At 36.9% G+C, this 24,545-nt stretch overlaps 1 long non-coding RNA gene across 1 annotated transcript in view; it reads left to right on the top strand.

Moving 5' to 3' along the window:
• Positions 1 to 267: 267 nt before the first annotated feature.
• The window catches only part of LOC141350207 (uncharacterized), a 42,546-nt gene continuing 18,268 nt past the window's right edge, over positions 268 to 24,545 (top strand). Inside the window, exon 1 of the long non-coding RNA XR_012358197.1 lies at positions 268 to 361. This is a non-coding gene — a long non-coding RNA (uncharacterized lncRNA). The remainder of the gene's footprint in view (positions 362 to 24,545) is intronic.

Below are 24,545 nucleotides of genomic sequence, written 5' to 3'. Positions count from 1 at the left end.
TGCCGCTCCATCTGAAAGCAGCTGATGACGATTTAATACTAATCACTGAACCTGATTTACTGATAAAGCACGCATGAGAATCGCAGCTGATTTTTGCACAGCCCTAGTTCACATTAACTATGTGGTTAACTTGTGTTAACAAATGTAACTTTACTGTATGTATTACCAATAATTGCTCTTTATATCTATCTTCATGTAACAATATTTAAAATAATTTCCCTTCATTAGCAACGAATGATGGTGATGTGATTTGCTTGTAGATAACCTCCTGGTCAAGTTATAAAGTGAGAAATGTCAGACTTGACAGCACTTTTTGACTCCGCCCTCAACTGCAGCAAGCCACTCTCAACTACATTTCAAGGTGAGACCTTTGGCTCTGTATCTCCAGTAATCCAATCTATATTCAATGCACTGTAGCTTCACTGATCTTGTTGATTGTCAGCATTACTGGGTGTTATATATTGTAAATGCCAGCGTGTTGAAAGGTTAGAGCCAGCATGCTGAGGTTGAATGCATTATAAGGCAAGTAAGATGGTGGTGTTCATTGATGAGAAGATTGATCTGCCCCTCTGAGATAGAGATATGTCACATTTACGTTGCTGGTGTTTACAGCTCCTCCTGTATTGAAGGCATGCATTATTCATGCAATTTTGGAATACATTTTGATTCAGGGTTTTTTCTGATTGCAGTGTTTTTGCGCGCTGAGGTTGAATATATAAACTGGATGCATGAAATCTCTTATTTGTAAAAGTATGTTTTGCACCATTTTTATTTATATGTTAACAAAACAATAGCAGTTATAAGACAGTAAATTAGAGCTTTGTGATTGGCTCTTTGATTTCATATATCAGCACAGATCCTAACCTCAGATGCACTCAAAGTCACACAAATATTCTCACCTTTAGCATTTGGGGCTTTTATGAAAATGAAAATGCACAATACACAGTATGTATTTTTGATGTGTTCCTAGCTCAGTTAGTAACACATGGCAATGCAAAGGTCATTTTCTGTGGGATAATATCATAAAAATTCTAGACTTTTTAAACACACGTGCTAAACTGTTCGCATTAAATGCTTATATCTTCTGTATGCGAATGATGATTCATACCAAAATGCTTTTTCGCATAGTTATGTTTGACACATGAAAATGTCTCTGGTTACGTATGTAACTGTTGTTACCTGAGAAGGGAACGAGACGCTGCGTCTCCCTTGCCATACTTCCTGCATCTCTGTAACGCCATCTTTGGCAATATTTCAGATAGCGATATACTTCCTGGTTCCCGCATCACCCTGTCTTTGTCATTAAGCCTCACCATTGGTTGAATTTGATATACACATTCTGACGCACTTACCCCTGGAGGCGTCCCCAAAGTGTCACCGCAGTGACGCAGTACTAGTTCCCTCGAAATGGAACTGTAACAATGTATCTTAAAAGGTAACACGATGTAACCTTGCTCTCACTTGAAATGTGTCCTCAAATTAAGTCCTTGAATTTTGAGGGTATTGGACCTGAAAAGTCCTTGAAAGGTCCTTGAATTTGAAGTTAACTAAGGTGTGGGAACCCTGTTATCAGTTCATGTGTTTTAACAAGCTGTCCATGATAATGAAGGCGAAATTGCCCCGATTGTCAGTGAACTACGGCTTAAGACAGATTCACTGTTACTTTTGGTTGCAGTTCACTCCTGACCTATAAAAAGAATCCTACATAGACAGAAATCAGACAAAAATTCATTTACTTTCCACTGATCCATAAGACGGCATTGTTATTCTTTCCAACAACCTAACCGCACACCAAAGATTGTGGGATATCACAAGCTTTAAAGGAGATTTTAAGAGACAGGATCTTGAGCAAACATCTAATTCAAACATACTTTAATATCGTCCTACCTCTGTATATTGCATCCTTCAGAGCTTTTGAATAGAAACTCTTCATACTTCCCTCATCTCATATTTTTTTAGTTTCAGCAAAGCTTTTGCATCTACCATTAGTCTGCAGACTTCAGTCTTGTGTGTTTGGCTGTAGCTGTGTGTGTTTATTTTTCTGTAATGTGTCAGAAAGCATGAGTCTCAGACAGTTCTTTGATGTATCTCTGAGACCCGTGGCCTCATCTCTGAGCTATGAGCAGAAATGGAGGGATGAAACCCTTAGGAGTGTTACTGACAGCCCTGTGGATCTCAAAGACTGCGAGAGAACTATCAGAGGTGTTTAGAATACAAAAGACTAAAATCTGCTTTTTTACATGATTTATATGTTTTGCTTGGGCTTTTGGGCATGTTTATATATTATGATTCAGGCTGGTTAGTAGTAGTCTTTTAAAGTAATAAAGCAAAAATATCAAAATTTTACACTATTAAAATGTTTATCTTTAAGATGTTTATCTTTACAAGGATGTGCCCGAAGCGAATACGTTATTCGGAAAGGATAATGGCTTCAAAACGAATAATGTGTTCTTACGAATAACAAAATAATATTCGGGCAGACACAATCACGTTTGCTGGAACAGTGCTACATTACAAACCCCTTAAGCACTAATAATATGTGTGTGCAGTGTGTAACCTATATAAATGAGATGACATGAATGAAATTTTCTGCGCATCTCTTATTTAGAAATCTGAGTTAATTTAACAATCCTAAAAATGCTGCTAAACTTAAACCTTTTTTACCCAACTGTAAAAAATATTAATTGATCCTTGGGTAGGCCAAATCCAGGCGGAAATCCCGTAGTTCTCGAGGCCGGTCTCGGAGACTGGTCTCAAGACCACTTTTTAAAGGTCTTGGTCTCGTCTTGGAATCGACCACATTTTTACTCGGTCTCGTCTTGGTCTCAGACAAAGAGGATTCGGAATTTTATTTCAAGACCGGTCAAGACCACAACTATGGCACATCGTTTATTTTTTATCATTAATTTTATGCAGTTTATTCAGGTTTGGCATATGATGTTGACATTGTTTAAGCATTGTTTACGTTTCTCCCAATGACAAATTTTCAAATTTTATTACTAAAAACACCTGCATTGTGTTAAGTGGATGGCAAGCCATAGAAAGACAGTTCAGATTAAATGGTTAAGTTGATTTCAGCTCTTTAGTTGCTTATAGACAAAGATAAATTCCCACATATCTGCAATGCCTTTGATTATTTTATCAACTTCTCTGATGGCATACACTACACACACACACACACACACACACACACACACACACACACACACACACACATGCACACATGCATGCACACACACACACACACACACACACACACACACACACACACACACACACACACACACACACAGACACACGCACGCATGCACGCACACAGACAAGAAGTGCCCAATCATATGCATATTCCACATTTTATTATAAGTGTTTTAATGCAGTGACTTGCACTGGTCTTGGTCTTGACTTGGTCTCGGCCTGACTTGGTCTTGGTCTTGACTTGGTCTTGACCCTTTAAAGTCTTGGTCTTGTCTCGGTCTCGGCCTGTCTCGGTCTTGGTCATGACTTGGTCTTGGTTTAGGTGGTCTTGACTACAACACTAGCCTCTGTGCTTAAGAGGTTAATGAATGAATGAAATCTTTATTTCGAACAATTAAAAAAAACAACTTATGATAAAAACTATGCTAGTTTTACATAGGGGAAATTACACATTTACAATGTTATTTTATTTTAAACATACTTTGTTTTTTGTTTTCATGAAAAAGGTATTAATAAGAATAGCGTTATAGTATCGGATCGATAAGCAGTGTCGGAAGGAGTAGTAATACCGTAAAAATCTTAACAATACCCATACCTAGTCCTGAACATATTCAGCTTGAGAGGCAGATGAGAAACTGCAGCTCATTATCCATGTGGTTAACTGCCCAAGGACACGGCCAACTCAACTGCACTCAGGTGATGAAGAAAGCCACAGAAGTGGGACTCCGACAGGTGCGCATGAAATATCTGAGAAGCATCACATTAGTATCTGTAGCCTGCGGTGTGTTGTCTTCCCAGTGAAGAAACCTAGACAGCTGTGCTCCAGGCTTTTACATTCAAAGATGTTAACACATTTATAAATGTAGATTTGGAGGCTGTGGTAATGTTTGCAGTGTTATTAAATTCAGTTCATTTAAAGTGCTCTTTAGATGATATTTTAAAGTTGCTTAATATTGTTTTAGATTCCCCTACAACAGGTTTGATACATACGAGCTCAAGAAAAAAAAAAAACTCAAAATATACATCTATATATCGCTTAATTTCTCAGGATGTTTATTTGAAGCAGTTCAAAGATTCAGTCTGTTCCCCTCTTTTTCGTGATCCTGCTCTGCTCTGATTGGCAAGCTGGCACCATTTGTTGTTATTGATCTTTCCGCGTACCGCGTCTGTTCTTACACAAAATGGCCATTGTGATTATAATGGTACATACATACACAAACGTGGCTGACTGACTGATAAAAAATTACAGTTTGTAAACCAACATCTTGCTACCTGCTTTGTCATTTATCTGATTCATAAGAGCATAGTAGCCTAAAATGGTTGTTCCTGCTTTCGTAATGAGTAATGGGTGTGTTTTGGGCGTAATGTGCAATAAAACAATGAGAGTCCCAGCTTTCATCCCCTTTAAAAGCCAGTTGTGCCTGGCACCATGCCTAATCCGTATTTAGAAAGCAAAATTGGTCAACTGAAAAACTAAGCAGAGGAAGAAGACCACCAGTTTAAGATTAATGTTAAAAATTGTGTTGTTTTTATTTGTATTTCAATTATTATTATTTTTATTAAAACCTTTAAAATCCGTTCTCTTTCAGTCATGGAAGTAAAAATCAGGCTTGTAATTGCTGTGAATGTATTGATATCCTATATAATTAATGTAATCTCATGAAATAATTTGCAAATATGCAAGAAAAGGTTTGTACTCTAAAACTGCTTTATTCAGAACTTGGACAGCGCCATGGGATTTTTAAAAAGTGTTTATCATTTCACCATATCCACAGGTGCAGAGTCATCATATACAATAAATCAGTGGGGTAGCATTTAAAAAACATTTAAAATAGATGCATTTGTTTAAAGCAAATCATTTATTTACTTACCAGGCTACAGGTGAAGCAGCTCTTTACGCCTTTTAACGTCTTAGCCCTCATTTATGTCCAAGAGACTCAATAATAATTGTTTACATTTGAATCATTTAATTTTTATATTATAAAAAGGGTTGTGTTTTGCTGCGCATCCATGTGTGTGATAAGCAAACGCTCATTAATTATCAAAAAAAAATTATGGCACCATTGACTTTAGACCAGGTTTTTGTTGGTCAATGGCGTGGTCTATTTTAGTTGCCTCAAAATAGCAATGCGCCAACAATGCGCCTGAACACACCTCGTTTTCCTACCCAGTCTCAGAAAGTTTCGTGATATAGTCACGTATTTTTTTTATTCTTTTTTCGTGCTATTATCACGAAATTCCGTGTTTTTTCGTGATCGTATAACGAATTTCTGTTTTCGTGTGATTATCACGTATTGGTTGCTCAGCTGCTTTTTCCTATTTTTAAACCATTGTCGCTTCGGTTTAGTGTCAGATTTGGTGCTTGCATTAGAATGTCACTTTATATATTGGTTTATACTATTTTTTCTGATTTATTTTTTATATTTAGCCTGGCGTTAGGGTTAGAGTTGGGTTTGGTTAAGGATGTAATTTTATGGAAATCTAACCCTAAACCGAAGCGACAATGGTAAGAAAATAGGACAAAACAGTTGAGTAACCAATACGTGATAATCACACAAAAACAGGAATTCGTTATACAATCACAAAAAAACACAAAATTTTGTGATAATAGCATGAAAAAAGAATCCAAAAAATACGTGACTATATAACGAAATTTCGTGAGACTGGGCTGCGTTTTCAGACCAGAACGCCCATGGGCGCAAAATTGGGCGCAAATGCATTTGCGATTTAAATAACGTGGCGCTAAACGTGAAAATGATCTTTTGCGCCGGGTTGAAACTAGCAAAAGACAATTGCGTTGCGCATTGCACTGTATTGCGCCGGGTGTACGATAGGGCCCTAAGTCTGTATTTCATATATGTGACGCAATCTGTGAAAATGAACGCATGTAGTGTATTTTAATTGTATCATGCCATCCCATCTCACACTTGTGTTGCACCCGGTGTGAAGAACCTTTAATACACTGAAGTGTGCTGCTTTTAAAGAACATTTATTAAAAGTAAAATTATTGTGGCTGACACATACTGTACATACAGCACTGCACACCCTTTAAATGTCACATGCCTAGCTCTTTACATTTACACGTTCACATTTCAGAGAACGCAGATGATATTTCCATCATTAATGGTTTATTGCATATACCCCCGACCCATCCGCAATAAATCAAAATGTTATTTTCTATTATATAGACCATCTGATTCGCAGATAGCCTGTAACCGCAATCTGTGCATCACTGCTTTCCATGTTTCAAACAATCGGCTGTTAGTTGCAAACATAGGTCACCAGTCACAAGATTATTCAGATAAGCTTTCTGATTCCAATGTTAGATGTGTTTGGTCTTGTCAACTCCATGCTCGCTCTGCCAATCCGAGTTTGTTCAGCTAACTTTGTTAGACCTTTGGTGACACTAGTGGCATACAGATGAAACACATCAAATGTTCATTTGCACATATGGCATGTGTGTATTTACTAAGCCCTATCTAATCAGCTTACTCTTGCTTATAGCAATATTTTCCCTTTGGCTAAAGCACAGAGAAGTTAACTTTAGAAAAATACAATTATTAATTCAGTCCCTCTGTTATTTCATCTTATGCGATTATTGTTCCCCCGGGCGTACACTTTGTTTATCGTTTTCCAAGGTCACACCCCAACTTCCATGTTTTGAAAAGTTGTCTAAATTATTAAGTGTTCAGGCCATCATGTCATCTCCAAGCAGACGCACAGCTCCGGGCAGAACGGTGTACTTGGCATAGAGAAGTACAGCTGCTTGTTAATCATTTAGAGCGAGCAATTTGCAGAGCACCTGTGTCCTGAACAGGTACTGCTATTAGAAGGATTCATTAAGTGAAGGACTGCAGATGCAGTGGCCAGCGGCAAGGCTCATTTAGGAAAATATTGGTTTCTTTTAATGCTGCCTGATAAGAGGGAACATGTGCAATTTTCGCAAGAGAAAACATTGCCTATTTATGTTGTTAGTTATTTAGCGTGGAGACATTGGTTAGGGCCTGTGTGTGATTCTATCATTGCCAAGTGGGCTTTCTGGAGGTTGTAAATTGTCAGAAAAAAAATACAAAAATGCTCCCTAGATGTCACTGGGACTGTACCCTTTGCACACATTTGCAGAAATTGCATCCAAAGAAATCATATTAGTAGTACATATTGGTACCAAATGTATACTTACCTGTATGGTACATATTAGGACATGCCCCAGTGACCGGTTAAAGGAATAGTCTACTCATTTTCAATATTAAACTTTACCTTAACTAAGAAGAGTTGATACATCCCTCAATCATCTGTGTACGTTCACGTAAGCGCTGGAGCGCGCTGCGACACTTCGATAGCATTTAGCTTAGCCCCATTCATTCAGTGGTGCCATTTGGAGATGGAGTTGGAGGTGACCAAGCACATCAACGTTTTTCCTATTTGGGACGAGTGGTTGTGCGAGCAAGTTTGGTGGTACAAAATAAAACGTAGCGCTTTTCTAAGCGGATTTAAAAGAGGAACTATGTTTTGTGGCGTGGTAGCACTTTTGGGAGTGCTTCGACTCGGCGCAGTAACACCCTCCCTCTCCCATTATGAGAGGGAGAAGGGGAGCGGACTTTTCAGGCAAGTCGAAGTGCTCCCAAGGGTGCTATTGCGCCGTGGAATGTGGTTCCTCTTTTAAATCCGCTTAGATAAGCGCTACGTTTTATTTTGTACCACCAAACTTGCTCGTATAACTACTCGTCTTAAATCGGAAAAACGTTGATGTGTTTGGTCATTTCTAACTTTATCTCTGATTGGTACCATTGAATGAATGGGGCTAAGCTAAATGCTATCGAAGTGTCGCAGCGTGCTCCAGCGCTTACGTGCACGCACACAGATGATAGAGGGATGTATCAACAATTCTTAGTTATGGTAATAACATAGTCTACTCATTTTCAATATTAAACTATTTCTTTAAGACCATTTTTTCTGACAGTATACTGAATAGGTTACAGTCTTACATTTGCGTTTTGGGTTCAGGAGAGACAGAATTTGTAACAAAAACCATTGGTTTGTTTTTATTGTGTAATGCGTGTTAGTTGCAGTACAGATTGTAAGCTCAGTGCAATCAATGCTCTACTATATTGAAATCATACGTCAAAAGGATCTCGTTCCTCTCTTAGACGACAGCAGAGAGTCTCAATCAGAAGGTGGGATGGCAGTCACAGCACGATTCGACCATCACATCTATCTCCACTGAGGGTAAATGACCCTTCCTTGACAGGACATTCATTTGAGTCTCATTTTTAAAGTCATGTCACTTAAGGGCCTGAATTATCTAGTGTGTGTCTTGTACTGTCATTGTGAAATGGGGTGCATTCAACAACTGAAAAATGCTTTCTTTGGAGACTGTATTGGGAAAGCATCAAGGCACGTCAAAATCCAATGTTTGCTTCACTTTCTGTCTCCTGAGATTCCTTCATCTGATCGATTTTTGAAGGCAGCATAGATGTGTCCTTTACTGCCTTTGATATCCCACAATGTTGTGTGCCTGCATCTGATTATGCATTAAAACATTAAAATGCACCCCGGAAAGAATATAGAGGATAGTTTTGCTATACTGTACATTTAAATTTGATTTTTAATTTTAAATTTTGATTGCATTTCTGATCAAAGAATCATTTGAATCAAGATGATCAAAGAATCAAAGCGCTCTCGATTTATACTTTGAATGTCATTTTGTTACACAGCCTATAAAGCCTGTCTTTCAGAGCTTTCAGAGTTAACCATAGTTAGTAAGGGTGTGAAAATTTCGATTTTAAATCGAAATCAATCAAAATTAAGTCACAACCTCGAACTTAAAAAATGGAATCGTCGATGCCATGTCACGTCAGGTCGGCTTGCCAAGTGAGAAAAAAACACTTGTTGAGTGCTGCGAGTCAACCTCATCTAACTTCGCTAGCTACAGTCAGTCAAAAGATAGCATGGCAGATGCAAGAGACGCCATGCGAGCTGCTCTTTACATGGGAAACAAAAAACAGCAAGCGCCTCCCGCTTCAGCTGACCTCAATCCGCTTATACCATGGTTACCACAAACATGGCTCTGGTGCCTATTTTTAAGACATTTGAAAAGTTAGGTGTGCGGTTCTCGAAAAATAATGCATACCCATGGAACATTTCTCAACCAATCAGAATACAGCATTCAACAGACCCGTGGTATAAAACGAAGATAACCCAGGGTTAAAGAGGGGTATCAACAGTATTTCATGCATTCTGACTTATTAACACAATTAGAAAAGTTGGTTTCCTCATGCTTAACAAATGCAAAGTGTCAAAAAAAACAGTTGGACATGAGTATTTCTGTGATGAATGCACTTCGCCAGCGTTCGTACAAGTTTCTGAAAGCTTTTTTGAACACGGGTACAGTTTAGGTATCATGGGTAGATCTTACATATTATTTCCTTTTATGGGCACCTCGCCTGGAAAAGCACGCCCACATGTCAATCAGCAGTAGAGCAAAAACCAAGCACGCTAGAAGTCACAGGCATCAATTCACGCGACCGCTTTGTTTTATATCAAGACTCAACAATGGCATGAAAGAAAAAGTATGTTTTTGGATGTAAGGAGAAGTAAGTCAGCATTATGGAAACAATGCATATAGTTTGTTTATCCTAGGTAGGTGCGGAGTTTTGCGTGTGTGTTCATTTAACGCTGGATTTGTTGAAATGTCCTTACCGGGTCATGAGTTGCGTGCGGTAAGTAAGACTTCTGTCTTATGTTGGAAATAGGCGCGTGCATATTATATAAACCACACGAACATGTAGTGAATCATAAGTTATCCAGTGTTGTATGAAGTGTTGCATGACTCGTGACTCGCTCCTCCCGCAGCTTGTGACTCCTTCTTCCGAATGTTTCCATGTGTTATCGGAAAGAATCGTTACAGCTGATCTGTTTTTTTATAAATTTGATCAAACAAAAGACTCTTCGGAGATATGAAGGATGTAGTACTACTCTATATACTACTCTCAAGATCAGTGTTGGGAACGTTACTTTAAAAAAATAATTAGTTATAACTGCGTTACATTATTATAAAAGTAACTTATTACCAGGAAAAGTAATTACTGCATTACTGCATAAATTATAATTAATTTCAAATAACTTGGATGCCCCTTAAAATTAAATATGTTAAATGAATAAAATGGATACTAAAGAGAAACCACCAATTTTGTGGCAGCATGTGACGATGTGAGGTGCTTTATTAGATCAGAATTACTTGCCACAGTCATGGAGAGACTTTTTCTTCCTGGGCATAATTTGCACATTACACAAACATTCATGCCTTTCACATAAACAATGGAAAAGTAGTGCTTATTACACTTCGTGTTTGCGACCGCTACCTTTAAGCTCATTGTATTTGCCATCGCCCTGTCGCCAGTGTGTTCTGAGTGATTGCTGCGCGATGACTGGGCTGCCTGTCAGTGCTTTGTTTGAGATGCATGGGGTACAGCAGCAGCAGCCGCTGCTCTTGAGAAGAGAGAACGACGCGTGTTTTCATGTCAGTCTACAAAAGCCTCCAACCACGCTAGAAAAGATCGCTAGATTTGTCCTCGTTGCTTTTTGGAAATTAAGTCGCTAAAGTGATAGAAAGTTGCTAAATCTAGCGACTAAGTGACCAAGTTGCTCAGACTTTTTTATACTGCTCGGGGTCGGACTATGCATGCTTGTGCGTGAACTTTGCCTATGGTTGGCTAACGATGGAAGTTAAGCCAATCATCATCAGCTATGTGGTTGTCCCACCCCTTCTAACAAGCACACACCAATCATCATCAGTTATGTTTCTCCCAACACACACACAAGAGAAAAACAGTGTCTGGTTGAGAGAGCGAGCCTACACGGGTGAAAATCACTTCAGTGAGATCAATTTTAGTAACGCACATCATTTTTATATAAGTAATGATAACGGCGTTATAACGGGGGAAACAGTAGTTTATTTGATTACTCGTTACTGAAAAAAAACTCCGTTAGTAACACCGATTACTTATAACACCGTTATTCCAATCACTGCTCAAGATTAACATCAGATACGCAGAAACAGCGTGTGTTATTGGAGCTTTAAGCGCAGTGTGAAAAGCCCTAGAGTTAATATTTCCAGTTCTGGTCTGGGTTTCCCGATAACGATTGAACTTAGCACTTAAGAGCGCTTTCTACGAGCTACTTAACGAACATTCGTTGTTCATTTACATGCGTTTCCCAAAGATGCACGTGAAACGATCGCTCGCAGCTGGGTTTTAAGTGCTACTTACGAGTCGCTATCCATTTGTTAAGTGCTGAAATGTCACCAATAGAATGACTAGAATTTGTAGCAGAAGCTTGTTTAGGCTAATGATCTTCAGCCGATGTGCACTAATATTTTTAATAATATATTTTTATTATTGTTCAATGACTTTTTAAATGTTTTAATAATTTATTAAATATTCTTTTCCGTATTTAGTTAGGACTCGTCCCACTGCGAAATGCCTTCTGCGTTTCTATTATAATTTAGATTATTATTATTATTTGTTGTTTATTATCTATGTTTACTTATTATTATGGATTATTGCATTGTACCGTAAATATTTATTTGGTTTCTTTAATTAGATGCCATTTCCCTTCAAAACAATGTTTAGATGAATTATAGCAGCAATCGGTATGAACCATTTATCAATTTGCTATACCAAATTTTACCAAAATAATTTTTTTTTACCAACTTGTACAAAATACATTTTCCTTCTTTATTAATTTATGTTTAGTCTTTTAAATTTGATTTCTCATTTGAATTTTAAATATATTATATTATATATTTAATATAAAATAAACAAAGAAGAGCCCAATAAATAAATAAACATTTAAAACATTACATTATCGTCATTGCAGGAGTGCAATTTGCTGGTTGTCCTGCAGGTGACCTTGTAACTCTGTTGTCTTACAATGCACTTATGAATGAACGATTACTCCAGAGCACTCGTAGATCTACGAGGATTTTCAAGTGCAACTTAAGTTACGAAGCTTTTGGGAAACAGCCCGTAATTCTAAGATGATTCGTACGATCGTTTTTACGATCTACTTAGCCTTACGCTGCTTTTGGGAAACCCGGCCCTGGTTTGTAGTAATCTGGTTATCACAAATAAGTAGTTGTGTTCTTCTTTGTAGATAATCTAGTGTGATAATCTAGCTAAAGTATCAAAAGACACGTTATTGTCTCCTCTATTCATTTTTATTCATGACTGTCAAGAAGTGTGTGTGCGTGTGTGCGGAAGTCTCCGAAGGAATCCTGTCATCTTAGTTGACCTGCTTCATTGATGTACTCTAAATACTATTAAACTTACCTGTTATTTGTATCTCGTCTCTCTCGTCTGTGTTTACACCTGACAAATACCTGATACTTTCCAGGCCTATATATTAACATTATGTAGAATTGAAATAATATTGGTCTCGCAGAATTCACATTTGTCTAATCCTTCACAAAATATTCAGTAAATCCCATGTGTTGATTGATTGTAAACAGGCCTCACAGTGCTAAATCCTACAAAGCTTTCTGGTTTTATTTGAAGTCAGTCTGAGTAAAGCCAAGAGAAAACAGAATGCTCCATCAATGATGATGATATAAATGGAAGCAATATGAAAGAAGATTAGCCTGCATTTCAGTGATGCCTTTTGTTATTTTCGATGGCACAAATAGGGATAATGAATGGTATAAAAATACCGTGTGCATTTTTAGTTTCTTTGTTCACTTGGTGATGTTTATAATTAATGGAGGCCAAATCACAGACTGAAGAGATCTCCAATTCCGACTATGTTGTAATTTATTCAGAGGTTTGGGTTTTGTTGGATAATGTCATAAGTATTTCTTACAATTGCATATCTCAATGATCAAACAATTCGATGGTGTAGGTGTAGTTTAATGTATATAATTACAATTCTTTATCAGGTACATTAATGTATCTAACATTTGCATTACATTGTATCTTGTGCACAATTGCATACAGAGCTGCCTACAGAGGTGGCATTTAATCGCATAAAGACATGCTGAATTAAATAAGCTATAGGGGTGGATGGAGCGGTTGGATTAAAAATGTGGTGCGTGTGGTTATAGTCATTGAAAATTATTCATGTAGTCCAAATGCAAATGGATTGAATAAACGTCCATTAGACAAATTCAAATTGATTGCACCCAATGTGATTAAGCTGTAACAAAATGCTCAAGAATTGTGTTGCAAGAGGTCATTTACATTAACTAAATTGAACAAGCAGCAAAAATCCATTTGAGAGAGAGATATTATCCTTTTTTTAAAGGGGGCAATTCGCAAGACTTTTTTAAGATGTCAAATAAATCTTTAGTGTCCCCAGATATGTAAAGTTCTTGCTCAAAATACTATATAGATAATTTATTATAGCATGTTAAAATTGCCACTTTGTAGGTTTGTGTTCTGTTTTGGGTGTGTCCTTTAAATTCAAATGAGCTGATCTCTGCACTAAATGGCAGAGCTGTGGTTGGATACTGCAGATTAAGGGACGCTGTTATCCCCTTCTGACATCACAAGAGGAGCTAAATATCAACCTATTTTTTGCATGCTTGCAGAGAATGGTTTACCAAAACTAAGTTACTGGGTTGATCTTTTTCACATTTTCTACATTGATTGAAGCACTGGGGACCCAGTTATAGCACTTAGAAAAGTCAGATTTTCATGATATGTTTCCTTTAATGTGCTAGCCACGATTTCAAGAAAACCATACTCATAGTTTTGCACAATTTGGTGTCAATCTAAAAGTTTGGGAAAAGTTTACTATTATTCTTGTCATATGTCAGAAATGACAACAGTGCAAATAGTTTGACTGCAATGATAAATATGTAAATGTGTGGATGCAATATAAAAACAGAGCTGACTGAAGCAAGGTTAAGACACAAACACACACATTTCACAGCATCTCAAAGCTTAGAGACATTTTGCGAACTGCTAGCAGTATCCCCCAAACAGGTCTTGCATAATAAAGTGTTTCTGTCAACTGTAGTTGCCATCACAAACCGAAAAGTGTGATATTTTTAAAACGCAGCATATGACAGCTTCACCAGTGGACTTTTCTTAAACTTCAGGAAAAAACTTGATTGTAGTTCAACATTGAGTGTATCTCACTTGCCTTTTGTTGTATGGCTGTTGTAACAATGTTTGGCATTCCTTTATTTTTTATATCTGGTGCTTGCCCTGTCTGTATTTCCGAAAACCGCAGATTTTCTTTTGTTTTTCTTCTTTCCGCTTCTCCACGCAGCACATCTTTCAATCATTTTCATGTCGAAAAATATTTTGCTTGCTTTTATTGGCATGCATGAAGAAGTAACATTTAACGCCTTAGAGAGAGAACACATTGTAATGCGTCATTTTAAGTGTTGGGCTTCGTGGCATTTAGCTTTGGGAATTTACTTATTTAAGCATTTGGATGAGTCTTTTTATCTTTGTTTGTACTTCTGAAGCTTTTTATAGCATTTTTAAGCTTCACGCCTCAGTTGCCACTGCTTGTGCTGCTTTTTTGAAAGTCTATTTTACTTTTCGTGAAAAACTTGTTCCCAGGTCTCTCCAACACATTATGGTGTGACACAGATCTGTTCAAGTTTCAGTTTGATATTGACCTATTCGCTATAGTACTGGAACTGGTGTTGGGTTATGTAACTTTATTACATGGCTCGTTGGAATGCTTAATTCTGATTGACCGGTAGCAACTCTTTGAGGTTTGCTATTCCCAGATAACATATTTGTCGATATTTTTATGTAAGGTGTGCTTGTACCACACACACATATATTTACTTGGGGTTTTATACAAGATGAAATTTATAATATTGATGTGTTGACAGGACTAATATGTTAATTATTTACGTATTAACAGCTGTACAGATTTGTACGTATTCCTATTCATAACTATTAAAGTTATATAGGGACATATTATGAAAATCTGACTTTTTTAAGTGCTATAATCGGGTCCCCAGTGCTTCTATCAACTTAGAAAATGTAAAAAAGATCAACCCAGTAATAGGTCATTGAAATTTGGCTCCCCTTGTGATGTCAGAAGGGGATCTTATTATTATAATACCACCCCTTAATCTGCATTATCCAACCACAGCACTGGCATTTAGTGCCGAGGTCAACTCATTTGCATTTAAAGACACATTTTTGCTCACACCTAGAAAGTGTCAATTTTAACATGTTATAATAAATTATCTGTGGGGTATTTTGGGATAAAACTTCACATATGTACTTTAGGTACACCAAAGATTTATTTGACATCTTAAGAAAGTCTTGTGAAATTGCGGGCATTGGAATTTAGTACTTATATTAATGATTTTTTTTAACGTCTTATTTATTTAAGACAGTGTACTCATTTACCTTATGAAATGTTCATGACTTTCAGATATTTACATAATATTAAACAAGACTACACTTTAAAATAGGGATGCACCGAAAGCAAAATTCTTGTCCGAAGCCGAACAAAATGAAACAGCAAAGGCTAAACGGATATTAATACGATCTTAATGAAACTTAGTGCTATATGTTTTCGCGTCTTTCTCTGACACTTTAAAATGCTTACCAACATGTTTGCTGCATTTGCGCGGCTCTCAGTCTGATCGCGTCAACAAAGAACTCATTGTTCAGTAAAATTAATTCGTATATTTTTCACCGAAAATGTGCTATTTTTGGCCAAATAATTTTGATTGCTGAACAATCGGTGCATCCCTACTTTAAAACCTTAAACTGAATAACATTTAGGTAATAATTTAACCATTTTGTAATATTTAGTTTGTTTGCCATGACACATAAAAAGCAAAAAAGTCTTCTTCTATGCAACAGTAATTACACCAAAATGCAACATAAATAAACAAAAAATTATAATTTTATTAATTCACTGTAATCCATATCTTTAAAATACAATCACACGATTGCGAAGAATAGATCCAAATTCAGCCCTTTATCCAGCGATCTTGATCCCAGTTCTCAGCAGCAAGTCGACTGTAAACGTCAAATCTCGCGTTCGTTATGAATTTGAATTCAAATATTGTCCCTCCAAAAGCTTTTACGCATTGCTTTATAGTGATATCAAACGCTCATTGGCTCTGGCGTGCTGTGTCATGTTTGCGACATTTCCGTCTTTTAGTCGATGTACTTTTTTGAAATTTCTTTAATACTTCTCTGTACTTCATATACTCCAGAGAGGACTCGGCTGTAGCACATCATCATTTTAACATCTTTTCGCAATAAATAAGAAATAAATGGTTTGTGATTACACTTGTCTGTCTATTATGCTTTTTAATTCTGTTTTGGGTAGGTTTAGGGGTAGGACTGTATTAGCTGCGTAAATTGTCTTTTAAATGCTATATTGTTACTATTGTTACAAACATTTTCCTACACATTTTTTTCCATTATGTTGCACTATATTAAAAAAAGAATACATTACGTATTTTTTTAAATTTTTGTATAAAAAATGTTTGGGGTAAGGTTTGGGATAGGGTGGTAACATTAGCGATAAAATGGTTAAAGCGAAATTATACAGCAATCTTTTTGGTATAAAAGCTTTGTAAATGTTTTAAACTGACAAACCTTTTAGCTTTTTTGCCATTCTGAGCTAAAACTTTGTTTCATGAATCAGCCTCCTTAACCATCTCGTGAATCGCTCACTTCCGTCTTCACATGCATGCGCATGCAACTGTAAATCCGGCCCAGTTTCAGTGATTGCTTCTCACAATAGACAGCATTACATGCAATTACTCTGCCTCGGGTCTGAATGGCCGCTGGTTTTCACCACACTGAGCCAGACAGCTGGGCATCACAGCTGACATAAATGGCAGTTGAAGATTGGCATCTTTTAATACCATGCTGCATAAAAGGCTAATCTTGCTCAATCAATGAACCATTGAAATGCTGTATGGAGTAAGGTAGGGGTCAGGGGAAGACTTCGCTGACGGCCGATTGTTCTTGATATAGGGGCTACATTCACTTCACAGTAGGGGCCATTCTGTCTTTTCAAAAAGCACTCGTGATTTCCTTCATATTTCTATGCAAAGCTGTATTGATGTTTTGCACAGTTTTGTTGTTCTGATGGTTTTCACATGGATGGCATGGATGGTTTCTTATAGTGACAGGTTCAACCTCTATAAAAGGTTTAAAATGCATTTTAAATATGTCTTTTATATTTTATTTGACTAATAAAATGAAAGATGAGTTATTTAATAAAGTTAACTGAGCTGAATTATATAAAGGGGTATACACAAGAACGATGTATTATAGTCCCCTATCATTCTAGAATTGCTTTTATAGATCTTAAAAGTTTAAAGCCTTGAAATGTCTGCTTTATTTCAAGTTATGGAGATCAAATATTTCAGCACTTAAAGTAAGAGATAATGTTTTTAACAAGCTTATATACAGACTAGAATTAGCTTATCTCCAATACTTCTATTACTCCAAGAGCTTTTTTGTATTTTTAATCTCCATTGCATGTTTGCAACCTCATTTGTAGCAGTCATATGGTTGTTGGATAAGCTCATTTCTTTCATGCGTAGTTTTTAAATTAAATTCAAGAGAAGCATGAATAGGAAAAGAAACAAACGGTTTTATAAATCCACACTTCAATCAACACAATTGCAGAGAAATATAAGATTTCTTGCATGTCGATCCCAGATTTTGTAAGTTATTATGTTATTACTATTATGTTATTACTATACATATCAATTGGGCTTTTGACGAATAAGACATCTTACCCACTGACACATACAGTGTACACGAGTTGAATACTTCTGGTTATATGCTGTATGTTATGATCACAGATTTTATCTACTAGTAAGTAATAAAGATGAAAATTTTCTTCCGATATTTTCGCATGTAAAAAAACACGACCTTATGTTGTGTCAATCACAGCCTCCAAAACTATTGTTATTCAGATTGTGTTCAATTTTGACAATTCAGAGCCATTCAGTGCAGGGTTTCTGTGCGTGACATGTTTTAATGATGACAAATATGAAAAATTCGGACATCAGCATGCAAAGCCCATATGGTGCCTAAAACATATAACACTCCAGAAATACATGAACACTTCCAATGACAACGTACATTTGAATTGTTTGTTTGTTTATTCTTAAAGCTATTCCAGCATCTATGGCTATATTTATGGTGAGAACTGGTTAATCCATACACAAGTGAATATGCACAAGTTGATCCATTAACACGTTGGGTGATGGGCAATTTGACGTCTCCAAATCACCTAACTTGCATGTTTTTGGCCTGTGGTAGAAAAACAGGGGTACATGGATTACAGTGTTTCCCATACATTGTTTTATCTGTGGCGGCCCACCACAGACTCAACACTGGCTGCCACAAATAGATTTTTTCATGATTCCCATGATTTTTAAATTTTTATTGTACTATTTAAAACAGCTTTATTCATTTTAGCGAGCGTTCAGCGCGCCTCCCTCTCTCTTTCTTGTTGCGTGCAGCACCTCAAAAGTGCGCGCCCCCTCCCCTCGCTCATGTTGCGTGCAGCCAGCGCGTCTCTGTCACATAACAGTGAAAAGTGTTTTAACTCTGCGTTCCTCCATGTACTTTCTTTTTTTCGCATAAACGTCAACAGTCACGGATGTTACTGACAGAGATGGATGATCGAGTTCATCATGACTTAACAAAAGGTTAGCAGTAGTGTTTCCCACATATACCTGTTCTGGTGTGAGTCTGTGTGCAAGCTCTCTCTCTACCTATGATGCTGTATGCCCATGCACGTGTTCTGTTGTTGTAACTTTGTGTAACAGCAACCGTGCATTCTCTCATATTTCGGAATTTGCACCAAAATGTCTGCGCTATATGCAATATACAATGAAATATTATATCACTGTGTTGTATTTGTAAACAATGGCGGGTTATGACTTCATATTCATGGTCCGTATTTTGTTGTTTTCACATCTGTGGCATACGCTGACGGTTGCGAAGTTGCTCGTGACCAAACAACATTGCATTAGGCGATAACATTGCATGCAAGGACGTCGGCAATTCCTCTAATAGATTGTAAGCTGGTTTAAACAACTTTGTTAAAAAATGTGGATGTTAACTTCAGGTGTGCTTGACTTTTAACAGTGTGTGTGTGGAAACGTCCATAAACAGTGCTGGGGGAAAATGCGTCATCTGTATCAAAACGTTATGATTGGCCTGAAGCTGTCAGCGCGGTCTGGTGTTGTTCATTTTAAATGCCCGTAATCTATATTTTTTGTTCACAGATAGTGCTTACCGGTAAATAACTGGTAATCTTACAACCTCTCTTACTGGTAAATTGGCAACACTGATTTACCGGAAAGGTTCTGTTCACACATGACCTGTTAACTGCAGTTTACCAGTAAATTACCAGTAAAGACTTGTATGTGTGAAAGGGACTAATGACACATGGAGAACATGCAAACTACACTGAAATCCTTAAAGGAACAGTATGTAGGATTGTGGCCAAAACTGGTATTGCAATCACAAAACTTGTGGCGAAAACTGGTACTGCAATCACACAACTGGTGGCCAATACACAAAATGACAACATAAACATCAGTTGAGGGCTGCAACTCCACTTTTGTCAGTGTCTTAATGTCTAGTGACATATCAGGGCTATTTTATGATTAATTAATATAAATTTCTTACATACCGTTCCTTTAAATCCTCAAATGAATAACTCCATTATTAAGTCAAAGAAATTAGGATTTTTAGATGTGCTGCTTATAGGGCCATATGGGAAAATGACACTGCAATTTCCTGCTTTGTTTCATTTTATTTATTTTTCATTTCAGCTATACTGCATGAAGGGGAATGAGTGTTTGTGCAACTGTATCTGATTCTGTTAGGGCCACAGGGTTGAACTTATCATGTCCACACAGGTGAGGGCTGTATTATTGATGGAGTGCTTCCAAATTCTGGATAGAAATCTGTTAGTTCAGCTGAAACCTCACAAACAATTCTCATATAAGACATGATAAATGGACAGTTAGGTTTGTTTGCATTGCATACAGTTTTTCTTCATGAAATGCATTACAGTAACCAAATGAAAAATCATACTTTACAGCTATGAATTTTTTAAGAACTCAAAGCTTTCCGTCTGGATTTCCATTGTAATAAATATAATAACAGATCTGTTTATTAGCAAAAAAGACAAATACTTTGCTTACTTTTCTTGTCCAAGCTGGTAAGTGAACATAGCTTTATAGCTTATTTCTAGATAGTCCAATCTGGTGAAAATTAACTGGCCCAAACTTGGACAGACAAGTAAACATCTTGGGCCATCTGCAACTACCAAGTTCCAAAACGTAGCAAAACACATTCAAATTGACTGCCTGACTGATACAGTTACTGCAGATCCAATTTTCCACCTTTTAAACTGTTTCGGGATTCAGCTCATGTGCATGCGAATGCCAGAAGGTTCTTAGGAACAGATGGCTCATCATATACCATGAAAAGAAAGAATAGTAGCTGGCAGTGTTGGTGAGAAAGACACCAAAAATGCCAACTTTATAACCATTCGCAAAAGTTAAAACAGTAAATGGGTTTTAGAGAAATGTTACAGATCGATGCTTGGACACACGTCTCTTTAAAAGATCATTGTAGTCACTTGAAAACAACAAAGCAGAATGTAGAGTGCATAGACGTATTATTTTGGATCGACTCAAAAACCCAAAATAATTTGCGTATAAACACCCTGGAGACTTTAGCATCTCGTATGAAATTGCATAGTTGAAACAGCAGTTGACATTTGTATGTTGAGACAGGAATCAAATTTTTAAAATGGCTGCAATTCACTAAATAATGCCTTTGTATCTATTCACATAACAGAAATTCAATTCAAACGTATAAATATTGAACAGAACAAACAACAAATATAGAAAAAACAAAAACAAATGTACAATTTTGAACCAAACATGAAAGTTTGATATAAGTCTTGTTCAAAATAGTTTGCGTGCTTGTTTTATTGTTTGTAGCTGTTTATGATGATTGCGTTTACATGTATTTATTTGGCAGACATTGTTGGGTTAAAATGACCCAACTGCTTGGTTGTTTCAACTCATGGTTGAGTAACAGTAACCCAGTAGTTGGGTCATTTTAACCAATCAGTGTGTTCTATCCAATACCCAGTTCATCCAGGATTTCGCAATTTATTTTTGTGATTTTGCAATGAAAATGACTGATTTTGCGGCGGTAGTTCTCAAGCAATTAAATAATTAGGTATACAGTCAGTGATATAATAAGAACAGAAAAACTAAATGATAAATAAATACTTCAAGATACAGATACACTTTGTTTTTTGATAAACACAGACAGCTGTCACACAGTGGTTTTAAAAACTGGGTCACCAGTATGATTTAAACACATTCTTCCTGATCCCATTTTTAAACTTTAGTTAGTGTGTAATGTTGCTAATAGCATAAATAATACCTGCAAAATGCCTACAGCAAACGGCCGGTTTTGGACCACAGCCCTCTACTTCCTGACTGAATGTCTTCAATATAAGAGTTTTTGACTAAACTCCGCCCACAGGAATACGACTCAGGCTAAGCTAAGCTGCTGTCGAATCACAACACACTAAACAAACTACACAATCATAACTCGTTACGTATTTCTGAAGGAGAGACTTCATAGAGCAAGGAAGACATCACCCCGTTTTTAGGACAGTGAAAACAGTGCTATAGAGATTAAGAGTAAATTGTGTAAATTGTGTGAAAAATACCGCATTTTTTACACGTGAAACATGAACCCATGTTATATTTCGCACTGTAAACACAATCAAAGCTTCAAAAACACAGAAAGAATGAGACCTGTTATTAAAATGTTATTAAAATAACTAACCACTTCAGCCGCATAAATGTTTGTTAAATGTTTGATATTAATAAGAACATATGAATCAATCTTTATCGCCAACACTAAAATGGCGATTTACCTAATCTTGTTTTTTTAGTTTCTCTTTAAAAGTTTGAAAATGACTGACCTACAACAATGCACATTAGCCACAAGTCCAAAACTATCTTTTCCCTAAACTGTGTGTTTACTTGTATGCAGTGCTTTAAGTGGGCCGGAACGCCCCGGTACTCAGTACCGCCACTTCCAAAAATAGCTCTTGAGCGTACCACCACCTCTCCGTGCACCCAGAACGTGCTTTTAGCGTACCGGAACGCTCATTTGCACATCTGTTTAAAAATCAGAGGTTTAATTTAATCCTTTGGCTGCGCTGCGGCTTTTCAGAGCGCCCTTAATGCACGCTTCCTAATTCGTCCCACCGAGAGCAAAGACTACATTACCCATACACCCTTGCGTTTACAAGTTAAAAGCGCATGCGTCGGTCAGTCAGTGTCAACGTGCTCTGGACTGGAGAGGTGTGTGTTTGTGTGTGAAACGCGCAACCATAGCTGCTCGGTTAAAATGAAAATACAATGAACACTTAATATGCCCTCCTTGTTTTAGACTCTGAGTAGTAAAAGAACAAGGTCAGAATCAAAGGACTCGCTGCCTGACATCCCACCAAGCCAGAATGATAGCTGCAGGTTAGACGCAAGCCTTATGTAGGTAACTTACGTGATAATCTGTCAGTTTGGTTCCCCTCGACGCAACTTCGGATTTCCTCAGGCGATGTGCAGAAAACATTCTTGAAATTGTAATATACATTAAGTTTAATTGCTAAACTACAAGTGAACGAAATTTCAATTTATTTGAACGAAGTGCACAGTAGTTTTACCATCCACAAAATGGAAAACAATGGGACAAAATAAATGACTTTCGAGTTTCAAATGGCCAGTATTTTGTTATTCTTTAACCCATAGACATGGTCTTGGTGTCATTTTAAAGATTTTTTTCAAGCTCTTTCTATCTGAACAACTAGTTGTAGCATTTAACCATGCTGAAAATTTTACTCACATATCTACCTTTTGCACGTTTTATTTATGTTCAAAAGCTCTTTCTACAGTAGCTCTTTCTAATGGTATTTTTTCAAAATCAAATCCTTTTGCACATTTTATTTATGTTAAGTAGCTATTTCTAGCTCAAGCAAATCCACAAACTTATAAAATGATTTATTATTTTTTACAAGGTCGTCTGTTGACTGCTTAATATAAAACCCCTTAAATATAATCGTCGATTCAGCAAAAAAAAAAAAAAAAAAAAATAGAGTACCGGCACCTCTTTTGGGCCACTTAAAGCACTGCTTGTATGTTATTATTATGCGTGTATGTGATCGTTCATGTGCAAAGCCTGAAAGGAGAACAGTTTGGTCCTCACACGCTGACATGCACGCAGCATGCACACATGTTTGCTGAGATGAAGTGGACAGATGCCTTTCTTTTGTGTCTCAAGGCCCCCACAACTTAATATAAGGACTACAAAACAGTAAATTGAAATGCATTATGACATTGCTTCAACCGGTTTTTGGCATTTATGTGAGACAGCAGGTGCGCCACACAGATTTCGCACAGACCTTTCAGGTATGTATCCTAATGAAAATAATGCATTATACTCGCTTACAATCTAAAACTTTAGAATTAATGAATTGTCTTAAAGAGATAATGTAGTAATATGTGCTCAGAGTCAGGAGATTGTGATTGTATGTTAATTGTGGGGTGCAGTGTGCTGGGAAGAGAGATTCTTCATATGCGTTAATAAAATAACATTTCTATCAAAACAGAATATTAGATCATTTTATTAAAAAAGACCTTTTTAATTTTTTGATTATTTTGCAATGAAATAAATTATGCAGGTTTGCAAAATAATGCAACATTTTGTTGATTTTGCGTTGTGCTCCGCGATCGCGGATTAAAGCATCTATGGATTAAAGCATTACAGGTTTTCCAAAAAATGTAGTTATGCTGTCTTAAAAGATAGCCAATAAGCATAGATATATATACACTAGATGTCGCCTTGGGTTTCTAAGCATGCGTCAATACTGCTGCCATCTTGAAACAGGGGTCTTGTCATAGGAAGTAGCTAAGTAATGCTACTATCTCCGCCTGTACTTTCGAATTCATGAATGATGCTGGACTTTTGTTTTGCGTATGGATGTTAGGCCTACTAGCACTATGCATTATAGTTAGAAAAAGTAGATTTTAATAATATCAAAACTTTACATTTTCTCTGGATGCTAAATACATGTCTGACCGTTGGAACGAAATAAATCCTTGAAAATCGCATTCATGACGATTTATAGTGATTTTATTTCTGTTACACCTTTGCCTACAATGACGCTGATGCAGGGCTCGCCTATTTCAAGATGGCGGCTCCATTTGACGCATTAATTACTATGAACTGCCGTAGCCAAGGCGACATCTAGTGTACATATCTGTGGCCAATAAGGAACTAAATGTAGTT

The sequence above is a fragment of the Misgurnus anguillicaudatus genome, chromosome 17 (assembly GCF_027580225.2).
Source record: "Misgurnus anguillicaudatus chromosome 17, ASM2758022v2, whole genome shotgun sequence".
NCBI lineage: Eukaryota > Metazoa > Chordata > Actinopteri > Cypriniformes > Cobitidae > Misgurnus > Misgurnus anguillicaudatus.
This window is presented reverse-complemented; position numbering and strand designations above follow the sequence as displayed.